This window comes from Lemur catta, chromosome 14 (assembly GCF_020740605.2).
Source record: "Lemur catta isolate mLemCat1 chromosome 14, mLemCat1.pri, whole genome shotgun sequence".
NCBI classification, from domain to species: Eukaryota; Metazoa; Chordata; class Mammalia; order Primates; family Lemuridae; genus Lemur; species Lemur catta.
In genome coordinates, this window is record NC_059141.1 from 43,391,175 (window position 1) to 43,408,148 (window position 16,974).

A 16,974-nucleotide genomic window follows, 5' to 3' on the forward strand; every position below is an offset into this window, starting at 1 on the left:
TCTGCCTTTTAAGAAATGAAGCCAGCTGGTAATGTATATTCAGGACTCCCTCAGAGTATTGGTGGAGAACAGAATGTTTACTCAGGAGTCCCTTGGTATAATTCATACATTGTTTCTTGATACTAGTCTTAAAATATTTTCTAGATTATTTCACATTCTTGATATATAGCACCAAGTAAAAATTCATTCAGTTTGTTTTCTCCTAGTGTTTAGCTCTACAAATAACTCTATGTACTTTACCTTGACTAATTTTTAGCCTTTGAGTTTCTAGAAGGACTCTAATTTCTGTTCAAAATTGCTGTGAATTCTAATTGTCAATTCTTGGAAGAGAGTTTTATGTATATTGCCTGGTACTAGACTTCTCAATATAAATGCTGCACCACGCTTGTCTTTCCTACACAAAGGCAATGTCATCTCAAATTGCCCACAAAGGTCATTTAAGTGACTATGTATCAAGAACATCATCTAAGGGGGCTGAATTGCACCATTTTATTTTTTTCAAGCCTAATTTCAGTATTAAACCTATTCCTTAGTAAACTCATATGCTGTTTTAAGTTATAGGAATTATTTTTCCCTCTATACTTTTAGAATCAAAGTGCTTCATCCAAGACACCACCAGTCTCAAAGAAGTAATGCAAATCCTTCTGTTTAATTATACTCCTCATTCACAGTGCTTCCTCGGATATGTTGCTTCTGTTGCATCCTTTTTGCATCCTTGATATCATTTTGTCTTTCTATCATTTCTTTTCTCTCCTTTTATATTTTTTAAATTTTGGTTCTTTTCCCTTACATGTGTTTTAGCATGCCCTTTTCTTTGAAGTTGGTCTAATAAGCTTATACATTTTTAAGATGGAGCCAGCCTTTTTTGTTTGTTTGTTTCTCCGATTTTAAGCCTACTGGTTTTAAAAGAGGTAAATTTATCTATAGACCACAGTGCCTTGACTTTTCTCCGGCTGGCACATAGGACACGGCATTAGATGCACAGACCCATTTAGGGTACTATTTTGGTAGCTGTTCAAGTTTATTCAGAAATTGTAGCTGGTGTTTTATTTTACTATACATTCATTCAACTTGTTCATTAATATGTATCTATTTCCAGAGTTTGTTTAGGAGTAAGAATTGATCTATTCTTTAGTTTACCATATTTTTTTGGTATAAAAAGAACCCAGAAATAAGCCTTATTGCTAAGTAATTAATTATGTAAATCTATCTAGGTCCTGCATAAGATCCCCTCCACGTATTTCACTATATGTATGTGTATTTGGCTAAAAAAAAATTATACTGCCAGCATTACTAATTATAAATACTTGACTACACTGATTGATAGAACAAAATTATTAAAGTGTTTTCAGGGATCTTAGTCCATATGTCGCCACCAAAGATTTCTACAGTGTTATAAAGTATGTAAATATTCCAAAATTCTGTAAAACATTGGTTAGATAAATGTTTTCTCTTTTTTTTTTTTTTTTGGAATCACACAATCTGTGCTTTCCGAAAATGCTTGAAATTTTATGTTAAAAAATACATAATACTATCTTATATTAAATTGAGTAATTTGTATTTTTAATTGGAATGGACTAAATTTTCATTTGATTTATCTTTATCAGGAAATTAAGGAGTTAATATGTATTTAAAAGCAATTTTCTGTGTTTTCTCCTATGTAGATTGATTGATCTATGAAGCAATTTGGTAAATTTTGAGATCATTATTGTGGTATGCAGTGTCTATCTTAGTAAACATCAGTTAAGATTAAAGCTTTCTGAAAGTATAGCTGTTTGCCCTAAATGTTTTTAAGACTTAATCTTTTAGTAGTAGTCTGCAGATTTAATGTATATTAACTCTTTTTTAAACATTGACCATGACTTAACATTTTGTCTTCTAACACCTTCTAAATCTATGTACTTTAATAGTTAACAGAAAAAAATTTTGCAACATTTTAATCTCTTTGTAAAGTCTGTCTTTAAACCCAGTATGTGGGTAATTTTACAAGTGTGTTTTTGAAAACTTTAATATAAAATAAACTAATTTTATTAATGGCAATTTGTATTTTTTTATGTCAGAGTACATATGTTGGATTCCATGAATTGATATTATTTCTTATTGAGTATGTCTTGATTAAGTAATGAACAATAGGTGTACACACTTAAGATTATAAATTACAGAGCACATTATAAAAATCATCTACATTCTGGAATGGTCATCCATAGGACTATGAAAGAAATACTGAATTGTTAAATTTGGATGTTAGAAAGGGAAGATAGGAAAAACAGTGAGTACAGAAACCTTAGCCATCAATTTGGTTGGTTAAGCTGTCTCAGGCATAAAATAAAACACAAAATTCAGATTTATGTATCCTGGAAATGTTCTGGGGTTCCATCTGTTTTAAAGTCAGACGTCTGTCTGCCTCACATTTAAGCTTTAGAGAGAAATCCTATGTTTAAAAGAAGTTTCTTTGTGTTACTTCATTATGATATATAATGTGTGTTAAAGTGTTTCTGGACAGCATTTAAAACGGGGTTATATTTTCATATTTATTATGAGGTACATACTTGTAATGAGCTGAAGAGGTTAGAAATTTAAATAAAGATTCAAAAGAACACAATGAATATGAACTGCATCATTTTTTTCAATGTTTTAGTCTCCCTTTAAGTGTTCACTGTTCTTAAAAAAGAGATTCATGAAACAAAAAATCATGTCAGAAGCTGATTCTTTGTTCCCTGGGAAACATTCTGTCCTTTTACCTACCCATCAATATTCTAGCTTTGAAACACTCTCCTTATAGTCTAGCTTTGGTAATGTTTTTTAAATTGCTTTTTATACAATAATACTTCGGATTGAAATTTTAAAGCACAGGATTGATAATTGTTGGTAAGTGTAGGTTACTCAAGAACTGTGCTCAACAAAAGCAGGAAAATCACCATGCTTACTCTTTGTTTACTCAACAATCCCAGATTAAAAGAAAGGGGAAGGAGAAAGAAAAAGGAAAGCATGGTGTTTTGGCATTATGTGCAAATCAAATTAGCACCAATTTTTCTCATTCAAAAATATCCATTGATTACCTGCTTTGCACAATAGCACTGTCATGTTTCTGCACAATGCCTGTATCCAAGTGGGATAACATTACAATTAATTTAAGGGAAATAATTCTTGCTTTTAATAAAATGAATTCACTGTTACCAAATTACCAAATTAATGTTTGAATTATTTGAGTATTTAACCTGGGATTTCTTCTAGGTTATTGAATAATTCATTTGGTTCTCTCAGAGCTTTTTTTTTTTTTTTTTAATTCTCGGTTCCCTTCTTTCCCTTACCTCTTACATCCAATACATTGGTAAGTCCTTTTGGCTCTCTCCAAAATATATCCTGAATCTGACCATTCCACTCAAAACCCCTGCAACTTCCTTAGTTCAAACCATCATCATCACTCACCTGGAATACTCAAGGTGTTACTTTTTACCCAAGACAGAATTTCTTGAAACCTTACTACCTTTTTGGTAGCCTTGCAGATTTTTCAAGGTGACTTTTAACCTTTAGTCTCATAGGACACTCACAGTTTTTTATGTTTTTAACTGCTACCTTTCGGGAATACTTTCTAAAAAGAGAGAAGGCTGTGAATAAAGAAGGGAGGTTGAAGAACAGGAGCAGATGCTTTTGCTCATCAGTCTCGGAAGAGAAATTTTTCTCCTCCAATCATTGTTTAATGTTGAGATTTGGAAAAGATGTGTGAGGAGAGGAGTTGATGAAGCCAGGTTAGAGTGTCTGGCAGAGTTCTAATGTGTTCTGACATGATGCAATGTCAAAGTAATGGGAAACAGCTTGGGATATATGTGAGGATTTCCCCCTCAGCAATGTTAGGCCTAATTTAAGTTACTCTACATGTGAGGCCTATAATAGATGGTGGCAGTGCCAGGAGTCAACAGTAGGTATCTGGATTAGTTAGGGTTCTCCAAGGAAATAGAACTAGTAAGATGTGTACAGAGATTTTTTCAAGGAATTGGCTCATGTAATTGTGGAGGCTGGCAAGTTCAAAATCTGCAAGGCGGGCCTGTATATGGGTGTTTCGACTCCAAAGTCATCCTGCAGGTAGAATTCTCTGTTTTACTCAGTCTACTGACTTAAATTGTAATCTCATCTAAAAAATATTTAATACCTTTACAGCAACATAGACTAGTATGTGACCAAACGTTTGAGTACCATGACCCAGCCAAGTTGACACATAAAATTAACCATCACAGTATCCTTAAAAGTAATTAAAAAAAAATCTACCTCAAATTACAAAGTCATTTGAGTAATTCAGCACGTAGAAATTATAAATCTTAGAATTTACTAATTTATCTGACAAAGGAAATATTGCAGCACATGGTTCATTTGGAAAAAGAATTGTACCTTACGAGACTTGAGATGCACCTTGTATTCAGATGTGACAACTAACACTTGTATATCAGTTTGTTTTCACACTTGGGAAACAGACATCATCTCTACTTTATACATAAGGAAACCCAGACTCAACAGTGACCAACCTACGACCCCACCACAATGTTTGCAACTTCAGACTCTTTTTAATTCCATCACACTTGGTTATCTTGTCCATCACAGAATACTTAAGCTAGCATAGAAATGATTCGCACCCAATATGTATTATACAAAAATTTCAGACTATTATTTGGAGGACTAAATGGAGTAAAGTTGTTAACTCATTTTAAGTTAATAGTAGATTTGGTTCTTAGAGTAGTTTCAAGAAGGAGAAAAAGGATGCTTTTAAAATGAATGGGGAAAATTAAGGCAAATCATTTGCTGTCAATTATTGGCTAAGACAAACAGGAAGAGTTTGAAAAAGAGGATGTAGCCTAAACAGGAGGAGTATCCTCTCAGGAAGCGCTTTCCTTCCTTCCCCTCCTTTCCACCAGCATTTGCTCCACAGCTTCCTCTCTTCAAACCACACCTTGTAAACCCTTTTATGTGCTCTGTTCACAACAAGAAGAATTTCGTGTGTTGTTCCATACTGGGTTTTAACTAATAAAACACACACGCACACAAAAGGCCAAATGCCTTTTTACATAGGAGATTAACTTTATTCAGTCTTTAAGTTGAAAGCAAGTACAGTTAGGATATATAGCAGGCGACACTTTCCATATGTTCTAAGAAAGTGGAACTGTATTATTTATAGTTTACAACATGTTGTATAAAATTAAAGCTAGCAAGGGGGCTCCCAGGGAGGTAAATTAGACAAAGAAGGGAATACTTAGAGAAATTTATTTTGTGATATCATGAGAAAGATGCCTATAAGCACCAAAATTTTTAAAAAATATTTAACATTAAGCAATATGCAGAAGTAGTTGTGGTCTTTACCTTACAATAACTTAAATTATTACCTTACAATAACTTAAAATTAGGACATTAAAGACTGAGGGCGCGGGGCTTAATTTTGTAACCTTAATAGAAAACAAAAAGGTGTCAGGAAAGCAGGAATAAATAATTGTCATTAAAAAGGTATATCTTCCAAAGTGCAAAGTAAGGTTACATGAGATCAGGTTGATCTTTGACCCAACAGTCTCAAAGCACATTTAGACTGCAGCAAGTAATAATTGCTTCCTCATTTAGATTAGACAATTGAGTGCTCTCTGCAAGCTGCTCTCCTCTAAATAGATTGTGGAGAGTAATTGAAACAAGTAATACGGGAAAGTGGAGTGACCGATTCCTCAAAGTGTGAGAGTAGAGCTATGGTAACCTCTTGAGCCTGGCCTTCATCCTGTTCCTATTTAGGGAGTCCGCGGGGCAGCCAGTGTTGAGTGCAGTCTGCAGTTCGCCAGCTTTATTGTTTAGACTTGAAGGGAAGGTCACATGCCCTCTTTGACAGAGAGGTTTATGGGCTCTCTCTAATTAGCAGCACCCTCCACCAGACAGACTGTTGGCCACCTTCCAAGAACGGGGTTTGGTAGCGGCCACTGATGAAGGAGAAAACAAGGTTATTTACCCTGTGACTGTAATTCTTGGCACAAGTTCTCCCTCTACACTCAGACACGTTTTCCTTTTGTTCCAACTTGCTTTTGGAATTCTGATTAGGGCGTTAAGGGAGGGAAACGCTGCTATATATTTAGTGGTGTAAGCAACCCATATGTTGGCCTCAGATACTTTTTACTATTCTAAGGTTGCATACAAAAAAGAGAGGGAGAAAAAAAGAAAAATGGAAAAGAAAAGGACAGCGTAGTCAGAACGTTGCTTGCAAATGTAAGTGCTTATGCACATGCCCACACACAACCTCTGAAAAGGAAGTTTAATTTGCCACATCTATACAATAAACGACAGTTGCATGTTAGGACACTTAGAAATCCCAGCGGTAAAATGTGATTGCGTTTAGCTCGAGCTGGAGTGTTAAAAGAGTACCGGGAATATATTTGGCTTGTCCTGTTCTGCCGGTTCTGCAGGACGGTGGATTAAGCTGATAGAAATGCTTTTTGGTTGATTTAAACCAGATGCTCCAACTATTTTTCTCCTGTTTGCAGGGGCAGCAGATCTGCATAAGGCAATACTGCCCCCCTCGGCCATCCGCCAACTGCAGGCGTAGGAGCCTCGTCTTCACCGGCTACCTCGGCCATAAAAACCTTTCAAGTCCCCATTATTATTCCAGGCACATTCCAAGGGATTGAGTCACGGGGTTCTCTTGGCTCTTCTCCTGCCCTGAACTGGCTGTACCAGGTGGAACACGACCCCTAACTTCAAATACGGAATCCGTAACCAGCCAAAGAGCGCCTTAGGACAAGCCCCAGATGCAAACCTACTGTCACTTCTCTCCCCTCCCCCGCCCTCCCCCAGTGTGGGGTTTGCTGGCTGCGCAGCTGGAGTCCCACGCCAGCACTAGGGTCGCCTGGTTAAAACGTGGGGGTTTTCTTTGGGGAATCTTGCAGAGCTGCCCTATTTTCTCTGTTGGTTTGAGAAGCCCCGAGGGCTGCTCGGCTGCTGGGCACAGGCGGGGCTGGGGACTTTTCCTTTAGGCGGTGCGTCCCGTGGAGCTAGGAAGCCGGGCCGGGAGCCCAGGGGGCTTCAGGGTCTCTGGCTCTCAAGTCCGCTCCGAGGGAAAACTCCCAGCGCCTCCCACACGCCCGCCCAGACTCGCCGCCTGCCCCGGGCGGGGAACACGCACAGCTGGCCGCCCAGGAGCCACATCTGGAGCACTGAGCCCCGCACCCAGATGTTCAAGAGGCCCGGGAGTCCAAGAACCCCGGGGCGGGGCGGCTGTGCCGGCGGCTGCTCCCTCTGACAGCCGGAGTCCAGATGCGGGAGGCGGGAGGGCGCGAGCTGGGCCGGCCGGGGGGCGCGAGGCTGGGGGTTGGGGGTTTGGGTGGGGTGCGGCTAGAGCCGCGCTGGCGGGGGGATGGTGGAGGGAGGCCGGAGACGCCCCGGGAAGGGGGAGGCGGCGGTTGGGTGCTGGAGAGCGCTGGGGCTGTGCCAGCAGGCGGCAGTGCCTCGCCCCGCCTGGTCACCGAGCCCGCCCCACTGCGTGGGATTTTACAACCCGGGTCCCCGGGAGGCAGTGGCGGAGGGAGGGGCCGGCGGGGACATTTCCTGGGGGGAGGGGCGCCCCGCTCGCGGACGGGACAGAGGGCGGGCTTCCTGTCTCCTCGCCCCCTGCCCCTGCCGGGAGACCCAGGCGTCGCCTGGTGCGGAGCGGCTCTCCCGCGCCCCCTCTGCTTCGTCCCGGGACGGCGAGAGGCGTCGTCCCAGACGAACAGACCCCGCCATCCACGCCCCTCTTGCCCACTCCCGCCACCCCACTTCTTAACCCGCGAGGGAGGAGCTGCACGTGCCCCCTAGACTTGCTCCCAAACTTGAGCTGCCGGGAGAAGCCCGCGCTGGGCGGGCTGAGACGTTGTGTTTGCGCGCAGGAGTGTGGACGTTTTGCTAAGCAACAGTCCTTGCCAAGGAGTCGGGGCTGTTTCGACGAGCTTGCGTCCATTGGATGCTCCGATCTGAACAAATCGTTTCCATTCGATTTGTTTAACCAAGGCGAGAGCAGACTGTTCTTACTTAGAAGTTGTCCTTCATCCAAGTTGGCCGCAGATTTTCATCTAAGGGTGTCATAACATCCCAGGTCATTGCGCAAATGTTTTGCGACAACTTGGAAAACCAGAGGGGGAAAATAGCCTAAAAGAAAAAAAATCACAACCGACAAGAAAATGTTAAATGATGTTGGTCATTTTTCATCTGACAACCCCAGTTGTCACATACTCTCCACCAACATGAGTGACTTCACACTTTCCTTCAACTTACAGCAAATCTTCCAGGTTAGGGGCGAAGTGCGTGAATGGGCCCTCTGGTCCCACCTTATTCATCAGCTGAAACTCTGAGCAGGCTTTAGTGTTTCCTCTCCTAAAGACTGCCGGGCTTCAGTGAGAACCAAAAGAATACAGGGTATTAAGTACTTGGGGTAAGTGTTCAAATATTAGCTCTTCCATTGCTTTCCTCTGTGACTTGTGGCAAATTACTCAATCTTATGCCTGGTGGCTCAGTTTCATCATTTCTAAAAGTAACTGTACCTATAGCATGGGGGTGGTGTAAGGATTAAGGATAAATGATAGTGCATATCGAGTGCTAAACAGAAAGCCTGATGTATAGGAAGGACATGATAACTGCCATTATTACTATTAATGTGACTAGACTGTATCACCAAAATGAATGCTGGGGGAATGGTTGTTGGAAAAGCAGCCTCCAGTCGTGCTCCTTTAGGAGTATGACTTTTAATATATCTGCTGAAGGAATAAAACCCACAACCCCTCTTTGCTCTGGCAGAGCCTTCAGTCTAATTAGAGGAAATTGGATGAAATGATAATGATGCATAGGCTTTCGTCATAATGTGGCTTCTTAAACCATGGATTTGACTTTTGGGTTTCCCATTATATCCATTTCCCAAAGAAGATCACTAGGGTAATGATAATGTATTAACAGACGCTTGTTGGAAACATCCTGTTCCTTTTTCTGCCTGGCCCCTTCTCCCTTTATAATTATAGATGAATCTGATTAGGGTAACCTCTGAATTAAATGAAAATGTAGGAACTTAGAAATATATTAGATGCACACAAAGCATAATTCAGAAAATGTCAGGGCTGTTGTGTACACAGGGCAGCTGTTGGAACTATGGACGCCTTTTAAATTCTCTGGGCTCAATTTCCTCTGCTTTAAAGTAAATGAAGGGTTGGACCAGCTCTTCCTTCCTGCACTAAAATTCTTTGGTTTCAAAGGTTGCTGTGTCCAGGTGATATTTTCTGTGTATACGAGATTCCTGGTCAGGGAGGGAAGGACTTTGAGAGGCTTTGGGCTTGAGAAAACACCATGGAGTGAGGAGGGAGGCCAAGGAACTCAGACCAGTACTGAACTATAAAGCAAGGTACAGTGCCTATAACCAGGTAAATGCTAACATATTTCAGCGTGTACAATGGATATATTCATATATACATTGATATATATATTTTTAAAATAAGAGATATGTATGTATTTATTTCTGGCATATCTGCAGTATAGATTCTGTATACACACAGATCCCCTGTCCCCTTCAGTAAGTTTTCCTACTACTTGCAGAAAAGCTAGAATTTTCTTTCTCTGGCCTTGGCTGTGATCTGAAGGGTGGCTTTTCAGTAGAGGAAGGGATTGGAATGGAAGGTGGCCATGATTCTGGCTGGAAGAGAGAAGTGTGCCCTCTTGTGGGCCTCTTGTCGTGTTACCAAAAAGCTCCCCAAGAGAGGACCGTGAGCCTTGTGGTCAGGGCTGTAGTCCCATTTTACCTTAAAATGTTTCTCTGGTCAGCTTCCCTGAGAAATATTTCCCAAGTAATAATACAGCTCCCCCAACCCCATCTCCCTAGATTCCTCTCCCTCACACTCCACATCTTATCTATCAACTCCTCCTAATTTATAGATATGGACAGGGAGATGGATATATCGCAAACCCCACCGCCTCTCTGTGCTAGCAACTAGTGCGAGCCATCATTGTTTCTCGCACAGCCTACTGCAATCACCTCCTAATTATTTTCCTTCACCATACATTTCATTCTCCACACAGCAGCCAAAGTGATCCTTTTAAAATATAAATGAAATGAGCTCACTTTCTTGTTCAAAGTCCTCTAGTTGTCTCCCTTTACACTTGGAATAAAATTCACACTCCTAACCACAGCCCGCTCGTGTGACTGGGCTCTTGCCTCATCCTCCCACCTCATCCTCTATCATTTTCTTCCTGGCTCATTGCTCTCCAGTAACCAGCCCACTGTTCCTCAAAAATGTCAAGCAGACTCGTGCTTTAGGCTCTTTGCATTTTCTGTTTCCTCTGCCTTCAACCCCCAGACCTTTTCACGGCTTCCTCCCTTACCTCATTCAGGTCTCTGCTCGAATAGCACCTCAGAGAGGACTTCCCTGATCTTCCCATGTCATACAGATGCTGCATAGCCACACTCATTCTTTTTTTTTTTTTTTTTTTTTCTGAGACAGAATCTCACTCTGTTGCCTGGGCTAGAGTGCCGTGGTGTCAGCCTAGCTCACAGCAACCTCAAACTCCTGGACTCAAGCGATCCTCCTGCCTCAGCCTCCCTAGTAGCTGAAACTACAGGCATGCACCACCATGCCCGGCTAATTTTTATATTTTTAGTGGAGACAGGGTCTCACTCTTGCTCATGCTGGTCTCGAATTCCTGAGCTCAATCCTTCTGCCTCGGCCTTCCAGAGTGCTAGGATTACAGGCGTGAGCCACTGCGCCCGGCCCCGACAGTCATTCTCTAACCAATTACCCTGCTTCATTTCCCTTCACATTTTTTATCAAATCTCTTATTTAACCGTTTACTTGATTACTGTTTGTCTCATCTCTAGAAGGTATGTTCTATGAGAGTAGGGACTCGGTCAGCCTTATTCAACAAGGCATCTCCTCTAAAACAGGGCCTGTCATGTAAAAGGCGCCCAATAAATAATTGTTGAATGGATGAGGAAAGGGAGTCTCACACCTGGAACAGCAGTGGTGAAACAAGGTCTCCCTCAGTTGCTAGAGTGAGCTCAAGAAAGCTGCTTTCTTCCCCAACCTCACTATTCCTGATTGGCTACTGCTCCAAGATGGACCCTGACTGTTATAATACAATGGAGTTTAATCCCACATGCATATAACTATGGGAGTCTAATGACTCTAAATGACAGAGAGAGAGAACAATGTAAACAGTGTGGGTAATTCTGTTTATCATTGTACTCAGTAAGTAAGTGTATGTCCGAGAATAAGCACGAGATGGGAGATGTGAATTTGCTTTATCATCAGTTGCTCTCAGTTCCCCTGTGCCCTTCGTGGTGTGATCCATGTGCCATGCTAGGTATGTAAAGATCCTGACTGTCTGAACAGCATGGCCCTTAATTAAAACAGTTGAATAATGAATCCGAATCCTGTATCCACTACATTAGTCTATGACCTTGGGGAAGTTACCTACATTTTCAATGCCTCAGTTTTCTCATCTGTGTAATGGGACTAATCATAGTGCCTCCTTCATAGGATTGTTATAAAGATTAGGTAAATAATATATATAAAGTTCTTAGAACAGTGCCTGGAATAGATTATGCTATGTATGAGAATTTTGAAAGAAAACATATTTGACTGTACTTGATTTTGCCCTTCCTTGATGACCTTGTATCTTGAGTACTCTATATGTAAGATAGTGCTCTGCTATGATTGACACTGGAGTTTTCATTGTGCTTTTATACCAGTAATTTTGGTTTTAGCACCAAGCACAATAATTATTTTACACCCATTTCTAAGTCTATGTCTAGCATTTATGCTTAGCCATAAATTCCACTTAAGCCAAATTATCGCTAACTTTGCAAAAAAAGAGACTTTTCCTTCAGGGGGGGGGTCACCACCCTGTTACAGTTGAACAAAACATGTTTCTTACTTTTTAGTTCTGTAAGCTTTTCTTGGCTGGCATTTCTATAACATAATATTGTTATTTGGTAGTTGAGTGTCAGTCATTCTACAGAAAAATAAATATCAGTGCTTTTCCTAAACCTGGGTGCCAAGTCATCGTTGAACCAGGAGAGTGGGCCAGATTATCACTGGAAGGCTCTTTAGCTCTGTTTTTCTGTGGGTTTCATAAAAATGAAAATAGCTCAGAAATGAGAGGCTCAGGATTTAGCACTATGTTAACTGTGCCTGGTTGCTCTGTGAATCTGGACAATTAAGATGGTTTCAACTCCACTATATTATTTGGAACAGACTAGGTTTATGTTTAGGTTTAACAAGAATAAAACCCATTTGAACTGTAGACAGACTGTCAATACCCTTCTAGGCTCAGCTTTTTGCCTCTCTTTGGAGGGTCTTTCTTTTTTTTTTTTGTAGAGACAGAGTCTTGCTCTGTTGGCCTGGCTAGAGTGCCATGGCATCATCACAGCTCATGGCAACCTCAAACTCCTGGGCTCAAACCATCCTCCTGCCTTCAGCCTCCTGAGTAGCTTGGGACTATAGGCGTGCACCAGTGCGCCTGGCTAATTTTTTCTATTTTTAGTAGAGATGGGGTCTCACTCTTGCTCAGACTGGTCTCAAACTTCTGGCCTCAAGAAATTCTCCTGCCTCAGCCTCCCAGAGTGCTAGGATCACAGGCATGAGCCCGCTCCCGGCCAACTTTGGAGTGTCTTATGACCCATTTATACATATCTCCATCAGGGCCTCTTAAGAAAAGACTGCAAACACCCTCCACTAGTGTTTGTTAAAAATCTCCTTGAGGTTATTATACATATGATACATTATTAAACACCTTCAATCTTTACGTTAGTTGTGGTACCATAATTTATGCATTCATTCGCTCAATAAATTTTGACCAGGGCTTAATTATGTGCTAGGAATTGTGCTAGTTCTGGCTGCTTAGTTATCCAAGTTAGAAACCTAGGAGTAATCTTAAATACATCCTTCTTCCTCACTCTCCACATATCAGATCAGCTGCCATATTGGTGCCAATATACCTTCTAAATATCTCTTGATAGCGAGTGGCACTCACTCCAAGTGCCACTCTGTTGGTAAAGATGGTCTAAGCCCAGCTACTGTACAAAGCAGGGCACAAGCCCAGAATAGGGAGTGAAGGGGGAAGGGGAATGAGGCAAGGGAAGACGGGACACAGTGAGATGCACTATCACCACGCTAGTTACTGTTGTGCAGTCCTACCACAAATCACTCAGGAGGCACGGGACTTTTCTGGAAGAGTCAACAAGGAGGAACTGCATTTTAGACTAGTCCAGAGAAAGAAGAGCAAGTGTATCTGCCTGTCTTTCTCTTGAATCCATTTGCCATTGGTGAATTTTTACCCCATGGAGAGCTAACCAGCTCTGAACTTCTGGGTTGTATCATCTGGCCACTTGATGGCTCTCCAGAAGGCAGATCCTATGCCCAAGGTGTGGTATTTGTTCCAACTTCAAAAGTAAAGCAATAACTTGGCTCAGACAGAGCTCTGACCTACACAGAGAAGCAGGCACTCAGCAGATCTGAAGAGGTACTCAAGGTTTGTTTCTCAATATAAACAAAGACTTCATGGTTTTTTCTTTGGATTCTCATAACTGCCTACTAAGAGGACTTTGTGCCTCTCGCTCACCCCCTTCTAATCCATTCTTTACACTATACCTAGCATGATCTTTGTCTGACTCAAATCTTTCACTAGCTCTCCTTAAACTCCAGGGTAATATCTCAACCTTTTACCACGGCGTGCGTGGCTCCATGATCTCCCCTCGCCTGCTTTTCAGTCTTTTTTTTTCTAAGGCTGGTCAAGTGAAGCAGTGGGAGTGTCTGTCCTCTTATTAAAGAGAATTTTTAGCAAGAGAATCAGATGGTCATTCCTCTCAAGCTCTTTGTTGGCATTTATTCATTTATTTTCTTAATCAAAAAATAATATACCCACTATAGGAAATTTGGAAAATACAAAAAATATGAAAAAAGAAATAAAAATAAACTTCTTTGAGGAAAAACTTTCTATTAACTTTTTTTAAAGTTTTATTTTTAATTATTATGGGTACATAAAATTCTATATCTTTATAGTGTATCTATTAACATTTTGGAGTACTTCCTGGCCATATTTTTCTTTTCTTTTCTTTTTTTTTTTTTTTTTTGAGACAGAGTCTCACTCTGTTGCCCAGGCTAGAGTGCTGTGTCATCAGCCTAGCTCACAGCAACCTCAAACTCCTGAGCTCAAGCAATCCTTCTGCCTCAGCCTCCTGAGTAGCTGGGACTACAGGCATGTGTCACCATTCCCAGCTAATTTTTTCTGTATATATTTTTAGTTGTCCATATAATTTCTTTGTATTTTTAGTAGAGACAGGGGTCTCGCTCTTGCTTAGGCTGTTCTCAAACTCCTGAGTTCAAACGATCCACCCGCCTTGGCATCCCAGAGTGCTAGGATTACAGGAGTGAGCCACCGTGCCCGGCCCCTGGCCATATTTTTCTATGAACATATTTTTGAATTCTCAGATATATATAGATATATATATAGATAGATAGATATTTTTTTTTTTTTGAGATAGGTTCTTGCTCTGTCACCCAGGCTAGAGTGCAGTGGCATCATCATAGCTCACTGCAGCCTCCAACTCCTGGGCTCAACTGATCCTCCTGCCTCAGTCTCTTGAGTAACTGGGACTATAGGTGCACACCACCATGCCTGGCTAATTTTTCCGGTTTTTGTAGACATGGAGTCTAGCTATGTTGCTCAGGCTGGTCTCAAACTCTTGGCCTCACGCAATCCTCCTGCCTCAGCCTCCCAAAGTGCTAGGATTACAGGCGTGAGATACCGCACCTGACCAGATATATATAGTAAATAAAAATTATACTTCAAGAATGACTGCATTGAAGTTTATGTTCAACCAAAACTGTGTCAAGACCACCCAGATGGTTTCATTTGATAACATGCACTTTACTACAATTTTTATCTTTATTTTATTTTCTTACCAATTACTTACGTATGCATTGAAAATGCATGTTTACATTTCAAAAAAATGACTCATTAAATAGCCTTCTGTAAATGTAACCCCTCCCCGATATATTTTACTGCTTTGTTTTAAATAAAATAACAATAATAAAAAAACTTAATAAATAATCTAAAAGTCATAAATGCAGCTATTAAGTTTTATTCCATTATATTGGAAGAGATAATTTAAAGCAGTTATAAAAAGATGTTTTCTACGTCATTGCCTTAAACTAGACACAAAATTTGCCCTGTAAGAGCTTGAGAAAAAATTGTTTATTTTATGATGCTATAAATAACAGTATAATATTTTTCCTCTATTATAATGAATTTATATATTAGCATCACAAATACTATTTTCTCCCAGTCTGTGAAGTATGGACTTTGAATGATAGTTGATAAAAATGCTGTGTCTTAAAAAAAATCACATGGTCAAGACTAGAGTTTGAAAACAATAGCAGAGGAAATTGATATTTAAAATTCAACAAGCCTTATTAAAACTGCAACAGCATATCTAAACAAAAAAATAAAGGTACTAAATAGTGAATGCTTATGTAATCATAATGGAATCAGATTAAAATTATATTAGTATTATGAAAACACCTGCATCAAGTTTCAAACGAGGACCAGAATCAACATCATCCCAACTTTTCTAAAAATTATTTTGAATCATCACGTCAGTTAAATAAAATTTTTAGGGTGCAAATACCATCATACGAAAATGATTTTAGAAAGATATAGTTATAATTCTGATATCAGAGTGTTAACTATTAATATTTTTTTAATGACTAGAATTCCTTGAGAAAAAATATTAACACATTTATAAATGAAAGACATCTCTTGTCTAGTGATTTATTAGAGAACCACTTATGGTTCATTAGATAAGCACTCAAATTATTTTACTTAATACAATTAGAAAAAAATTTGCCTGTCATGTTTCATTTTACACATTACATTATTCTCTTAGGCCATTAATTAAAAGGTATAAATCATAGAAAGCAAAGCCTAACATTCTCAACTAAAATTCCAATTATATTTGAATTATTCAAACTGCACAAAATTTAAGTTTTCGAAAGTTGATTTTTTAAAACAAAAACAATCTGATTCACATTAATTACCAGCTAAACTTTTTACTTAAAAACTAAGTTTTTTTAGTTATAGAAGCAGATTACAAATTTTTTCCCTTGCTCTTATAAATCTTCTGATGTATGTAATGAATCTAGATCAGGATTCACCAAAGCTATTTGAAATTCTTTTAACTTTCAGCCCAATGTAAAGTAAAATCTCAGTTATACATAAATAATTCAAAATTAGAACTTACAATGGAAATGTCAACAAGTCATAACTACTATGTCACTAATCACAAGTTTCACTAAATTTCTAATGAAGTACAACAGATGGCAACATTTGATAGTTTCCAGAAAATTAAACTATCAGAGCTATAAATAAGGAATATACGAGGACTATCCAGAAAGTATCCAGGTATTGTTAATATAACGAGAACAGTTTGCACGACATTGATGTAACCTGCCAGCCAAGGTGAGTGGACTGGGATGTGCATGCGTGAACTTGTGTGGCCATTGCATTCTAACTGAGCCAGTAGAGCAATGCATCTGCATCAAATTTTGCGTTAAGCTTAAACATTCCTCCACAGAAACTATTCGGATGATTCAGAAGCCTTTCCGGGACGATGCAATGAGTGCAGCACAAATAAAAGTGTGGGACAAATGCTTCAAAGATGGTTGTGAATCTGTTGAAAATGATACATGTTCTGGAAGGCCTGCAGCAAGCAGATCACCTGAGAATTTTGAACGTGTACGGGTTAGGTTAAGGGACGCTGGGAGAACTCTGTGAGGTCTCGAGGTGCCTACTTTGAAGGGGACTGAGGCGACATTATCCTATGTACAATATCTCTCGTATCTTGTATCTTCTTCAATAAATGTCTCTATTTTTCATATTACATGGCTGGATACTTTCCGGACAGCCCTCATATTGGATACTAGAACATAGCAAGGCCAAAGC